At 38.1% G+C, this 6,851-nt stretch overlaps 1 non-coding gene across 1 annotated transcript; it reads right to left on the bottom strand.

Moving 5' to 3' along the window:
* Window positions 1–2,057: 2,057 nt before the first annotated feature.
* Window positions 2,058–2,164, bottom strand: LOC136167992 (U6 spliceosomal RNA). The gene has a single exon (XR_010663160.1). It is a non-coding gene; the product is annotated as a U6 spliceosomal RNA (small nuclear RNA).
* Between the last annotated feature and the right edge of the window lie 4,687 nt (window positions 2,165–6,851).

Genomic DNA, 6,851 nt, shown 5'->3' with positions numbered 1-6,851 from the left:
ATGAGATGCAGCTGCCTTGAAGTATGGGCAAGGGATGGTCACATGCCTGAGGGGCTACACAACCAGCTGGCATAAAGCTGAAAGGGGCTCAAAACTGATGGCTTCTCTGAACTGAGATCACGTGCACTGTCTTGTCTCTTGTGGGAACACATGTCCCGGGTTCAGAATGACTGTGCCTGGGAGCCACGGGACATCTGCTGTGTTGTCGCTGTGCATACCACAATGTAGCATGGCCTGTATCCTTTAGTAAAGCTAAGTAAACTTGGAGGTGTGTGAGGTCTGTTGGGTCTTGTGAATTTGTCTATCTGAACCCAAGTCCATTGTGGCTGGTAGAGCAGACTGGACGTTGCAGTTCCCTTAACCATTTTGTGTTTTATTTAATTTTTTTTGGAGTATAATTATTTTACAGTGTTATGTTAGTTTCTGCTATACAAGGAGGCAAATCAGCTATATGTATACATATACCCCCTCCCTTTTGTATCACCCTCACTCCCTCATCCTACCCATCTACCTCATCACAGAGCATAGAGTTGTGTTATACAGCAGGTTCCCACTAGCTATCTATTTTGCACATGGTAGTGTATATATGTCAGTGCTTCTTTCTCAATTCATCCTTCCTTCCCTTTCCCCCACTGTGTCCACATGAGTTGTCTACATCTGCATCTCTATTGCTGCCCTGCAAATTGGTTCATCTGTACCATTTTCCTACATTTCACACATATGTGTTAATATACAATATTTGTTTTTCTCTGACTACCTCACTCTATATGACAGACTCTAGATCCATCCATGTTTCTAAAATTTTGTTCCCTTTTTATGACCAAGTAATACTCCATTTCCTATATGTACCACATCTTTATCCATTCCCCTGTTGATGGACATATTTAGGTTGCTTCCATGTCCTGGCTAGAGTAAATAATATGGAAATGAACACTGGGGTACATGTGTCTTTGCAGTATGGTTTTCTCAGGGTTTTGACCAACCTAGATGACATTACTTTGCCAACAAAGGTCCGTCTAGTCGAGGCTATGGTTTTTCCAGTAGTCATATATGGATGTGAGAGTTGGACTATAAAGAAAGCTGAGCACTGAAGAATTGAAAGAATTGATGCTTTTGAACTGTGATGTTGGAGAAGACTCTTGACAGTCCCTTGGACTGCAAGGAGATCCAACCAGTTCATCCTAAAGGAGATCAGTCCTGAGTGTTCATTGGTAGGGCTGATGTTGAAGCTCAAACTCCAATACTTTGGCCACCCGATGCAAAGAACTGACTCATTGGAAAAGACCCTGATGCTGGGAAAGATTGAAGGCAGGAGGAGAAGGGGATGACAGAGGAGGAGATGGTTGGATGGTATCAGCGACTCAATGGACTTGAGTTTGAGTAAACTCTAGGAGTTGGTGATGGATAGGGAGGCCTGGTGTGCTGCAGTCCATGGGGTCACAAAGAGTCAGACACGACTGAGCAACTGAACTGAACTTTCTCAGGGTTTATGCCTAGGAGTGGGATTACTGAGTCATATAGTAGCTCTGTTTTTAGTTTTTTAAGGAACCTCCCTATTGTTCTCTATAGTGGCTGTATCAATTTATAACCTGACCAAGGTTGCAAAGGGGTTCCTTTTCAACACACCCTCTCCAGCACTTATTGTTTGTAATTTTCTTGGTGATGGCCATTTGGACCAGTGTGAGGGTGAAACCTCATTGTAGTTTTGACTTGCATTTTCTAATAGTTAGTGATGTTGAGCATCTTTTCTTGTGCCTCTTGACCATCTGTATGTCTTTTTTGGAGAAATGTCTGTTTAGGTCTTCTGCCCATTTTTTGATTGGGTTGTGTTTTTGATATTGAGTTACATGAGCTGTTTGTATACTTTAGAGTTTAATATGTTGTCAGTTGCTTCTTTTCAAGTATTTTCTTCAATTATGAAGGTTTTCTTTTTGTCTTGGTTATGGTTTCCCTTGCTGTGCAAAAACTTTTAAGTTTAGTTATGTCCCATTTGTTTATCTTTGTTTTGTTTTTTTTTTTAACATTTTCATAACACTTCAACATTTAATAGAAACTATAAAAATATTGAACGCTTCAAGAATTTGCATGTCATCCTTGCACAGGGGCCATGCTAATCTTCTCTGTATCATTCCAATTTTAGTATATGTGCTGCTGAAGTGAGCACTTATCTTTGTTTTTAATTCATCACTCTAGGAGGTGGGTCAAAAAAGATCTTGCTGTGATTTATGCTGAAGAGTGTGCTGCATATGTTTTCCTGTAAGAGTCTTTTATTGTCTGGACTTACATTTAGGTCTTTAATCCATTTCGACTTTATTTTTGTGTGTGGTGATAGGGAGTGTTCTAGTTTCATTCTTTTACATATAGCTGTCCAATTTTCCCAGCACCATGTATTGAAGAAATTCTCTTTTCTCCATTGTATATTCTTGCCTCCTTTGTTATAGAATAAGTGACCATAGGTGCATGGGTATACCTCTGGACTTTCTATCCTGTACTATTGATCTGTATTTCTGTCTTTGTGCCAGTATCATACTGTCTTGATGACTGTAGCTTTGTAATAAAGTCTGAAGTCAGAATCCTGATTCTTTCAACTCTGTTTTTCTTTCAAGATTGTATTGAGTATTTGGGGTTTTTTTTTTTTTGTATTTGGGGTCTTTTATGTTTCCATACAAATTGTAATTTTTTTGTTCTCGTTCTGTGAAAAATGCCATTGGTAGTTTGATAGGGATTGCATTGAGTCTGTAGACTGCTTTGGATCAATTTTCACAATATGGATTCTTCCAATCCAAGAACATGGTATACCTCTCCATCTGTTTGTGTCATTTTTGATTTCTTTCACCAGTGTTTTATAGTTTTCTGAGTACAGGTCTTTTGCCTCTTTAGGAAGATTTATTTCTAGGTGTTTTATTCTTTTTGCTGCAATGGCAAATGGTATTTCCTTGATTTCTCTTATTGATCTTTTGTTGCTAATGTATAGGAATGCAAGAGATTTATGTGCATTAATTTTGCTTCCTCCAACTTTAGTAAATTCATTGATTAGCATCAGTAGTTTTCTGGTGGCATCTGTAGGTTTTTTGTAGTAGTTTTGTAGTAGTTTTCTGTAGGTTTTTCTCTGTATGGTATGTTATTTGCAAACAGTGATGGTTTTACTTCTTCTTTTCCAATTTGGATTCCCTTTATTTCTTTTCTGATTGCTGTGGCTAGGACTTTCAAAACTATGTTGAATAATAGTGGTGAGAATGGACATCTTTTTTTTTTTTTTTCCTAATCTTAAAGGGAAATACTTTCAGTTTTTCACCATTGAGAATATTTGCTGTGCGTTTGTCATGTGTGGCCTTTATTATTTTGAGGTAGGTTCCCTCAATTACCACTTTCTGGAGAGTTTTTATCAAAAATGTATGTTGAATTTTGTTGAAAGCTTTTTCTGCATCTCCAGATGTTTAATAGAATTCACCTGTGATGCCATATTGTCTTGGACTTTCGTTTCAAGTATTTATTTCTTTATTTGGTTGCATCAGGTCTTAGTTGCAGCATGTGGGGTCTGTGTTGCATCATGTGGGATCTTTTAATTGCAGCACATGTATTCTCTAGGTGTGGTGCATGGCCTCAGTAGTTGCGGTACCTGGGCTCCAGAGCTGGTGGGCTTCAGTAGTTGTTGCATGAAAGCTCTCTAATTGTGGCACATGAGCTCTGGTGTGCACAAGCTCAGTAGTTGTGGCACATGTTGCTCTGTGATGTGGGCTTAGTTGCTCTGCAGCATGTGAGATCTTAGTTCCCCAACCAGGAATTGAACCCACATCTCCTGCATTGCAAGGCAGACTCTTAACCATTGGACCCCCAGTCACATCCCTGTTGGAAAATTTTTAATTACTTGTGACCGATCTGTTCATATTTTCTGTTTCTTCCTGGTTCAGTCTTGGAAGATGGTACTTTTCTAAGAATTTGAACATTTCTTCCAGGTACTTTTCTAAGAATTTGAACATTTCTTCCAGGTGGTCCATTTTATTGGCATATGTAGTTGCTTGCAGTAATTTCTTACGATCCTTTGTGTTTCAGTGGTGTCAGTTGTAATTTCTCTTTTATCATTTCTAATTTTATTGATTTGAATCTTCTCCCCCTTTTTTCCTTGATGAGTCTGGCTAAAGGTTTATCAATTTTATTTATCTTTTCAAACAACCAACTTTTAGTTTTATTCATCTTTGCTATTTTTTCTTCATTTATTTCTGCTCTGATGTTTATGATTTTTTTCCTTCCACTAAGTTTGTTTTTTTTCTTCTTTCTCTAGTTGCTTAAGGTGTAAAGTTAGATTGTTTATTTGAGACTTTTCTTGTTTCTTGAGGTGAGATTGAATTGCTAAAAACTTCCCTCTTAGAATTGCTTTTTCTGCATCCTGTAGGTTTTGGGTCAGTATGTTTTTGTTGTCATTTGTTTCTATGTATTTTCTGGTTTCCTCTTTGATTTCTTTAGTAATCTCTTGATTATTTAGTAGTATATTTTTAGCCTCCATGTGTTTGTGTATTTTTATATTTTTTTCTCTCTGATTTCTAATCTAACAGCATTGTGGTCAGAAAAGATACTCAATGTGATTTCACTATTCTTAAATTTACTGAGGCTTGATTTGTAACCCAGGTTGTGATCTATCCTGGAGAATGTTCTGTGTGCACTTGAGAAGAAAGTGTATTCTGCTGCTTTTGGGTGGAATGTCCTATAAGTATCAATTAAGCCTATCTGGTCAATTGTATCATTTAAAGCTTGTGTTACCTTATTTATTTCCTGTCTGGATTATTTGTTCATTGGTGTAAGTGGGGTGTTAAAATCCCTACTGTTAAATTTCTCCTTTTCTGACTGTTATCATTTGCCTTATGTATTGAGGTGCTTTTATATTGGGTGCAGAAATATTTGTAATTGTTATATTTTCTTCTTAGATTGATCTCTTAATCATTATGTGTTGACCTTCCTTGTCTCTTGTAACAGTTTTTATTTTAAAGTCGATTTTATCTGATATGAGCATTGCTATTCTAGTTTTCTTTGGATTTCCATTTTTGTGAAATATCTTTGTCTGTCCCCTCACTTTCAGTCTGCTTGTGTCCCTGGGTCTGAAGTGGCTCTCCTGGGGAAAGCATATATACAAGTCTTATTTTTGTATCCATTCATCCTGTCTGTGTCTTTCAGTTGGAGCATTTAATCCATTTATATTCAAGGTAATTATCAGTATGTATGTTCCTATTACAATTTTTTAAAATGTTTTGGGTCTTTTTCTTCCTTGTGTTTCCCAACTAGAGAAGTTCCTTTAGCATTTGTTGTAAAGCTGGTTTGCATGCATGTGTGCTAAGTTGCTTCAGTCATATCCTACTCTTTGCAACCCTATGGATCACAGCCCTCCAGGCTTCTCTGTCCATGGGATTCTCCCAGTAAGAATACTGGCATGGGTTGCCGTGCCCTCCTCCAGGGGATTGTCCCAACCCAAGGACTGAGCCAGCATCTCTTAAATCTCCTGCATTGGTAGGCAAGTTCTTTACCACTAGTGCCACCTGGGAAGCCCTAAAGCTGGTTGGGAGGTGCTCAATTCTTTTAGCTTTTGTTTATCTGTAAAGCTTTTGATTTCTCCATTGAATCTGAATTATATTATTGGGTGCATAGAGTAGTCTTGGTTGTAGGTTTCCCCCTTTCATCACTTGAAATAAATCCTGCCACTCCCTTCTGGGATTTAGAGTTTCTGCTGAAAACTCAACTTACGGGGATAACCTTATGGGAATTCCCTTATTTGTTGCTTTTCCCTTGCTGCTTTTAGTAATTCTCTTTGATTTTAATTTTCATTAGTTTGATTAACATATGCCTCAGCATGTTTCTCCTTGGCTTTATCCTGTATAGGACGCCTTGTGCTTCCTGGACTTGGGTGGTTATTTCCTTTCCATTGTTTGGGAAGTTTTCAACTGTAATCTCTTCAAATGTTTTCTCAGTCCCTTTCTGTTTCTCTTCTTCTTCTGTTGTTGTTATTGTTCAGTCACTAAGTCATGTCCAGCTCTTTGCAACCCATGGACTACAGCACGCCAGGCCTCCTTGTCTTTCACTATCTCCTGGAGTTTGCTCAAACTCACGTCCATTGAGTTGGTGATGCCATCCAACCATCTCATTCTCTGTCTCCCCCTTCTCCTTCTGCGTTTAATCTTTCCTGGAATCAGAGTCTTTCAGTCCCTTATGGGGTCAAATTATATTATATTATATTAGAATGTTGTGCATTTAATTTGTCCAAGAAGTCTCTGAGACTGTCCTCATTTCTTTTCTTTATTCGGCTCCTCTGCAGTTATTTCCATCATTCTATCTTCCAGCTCACTTACTTATTCTTCTGCTTCAGTTTTTCTGCTATTGATTCCTTTTAGTATATTTTTGATTTTCAGTTATTGTGCTGCTTATCACTGCTTGTTCTTTAGTTCCTCTAGATTCTTGTTAAAATTTCTTATATTTCTTGATCTTTACCTCCATTCTCTTTGCAAGATTTAGGATCATCTTTACTATCATTTACTATCAGGCTTTCCTGGTGGCTCAGATGGTAAAGAATCTGCCTGCAATGTAGGAAACCCAGCTTTGATCCCTGGATTGGGAAGATCCCCTGGAGAAGGGAATGACAACCCACTTCAATATTCTTGCCTGAAAAATCCTATGGACGGAGGAGCCTGGTGGGCTACCATTGATGGGGTCACAAAGAGTTGGACACGACTGAGTGACTAACATTTCACTTCACTTTATTATCACTACTCTGAATTCTTTTTCAGGTAGGTTGCCTATTTCCTCTTCGTTTCTTTAGTCTTAAAGGTTTTTACCTTGTTCCTTTGTACCATAGTTTTTGGTTATCT

Source organism: Muntiacus reevesi, chromosome 4 (assembly GCF_963930625.1).
Source record: "Muntiacus reevesi chromosome 4, mMunRee1.1, whole genome shotgun sequence".
NCBI lineage: Eukaryota > Metazoa > Chordata > Mammalia > Artiodactyla > Cervidae > Muntiacus > Muntiacus reevesi.
This window is presented reverse-complemented; position numbering and strand designations above follow the sequence as displayed.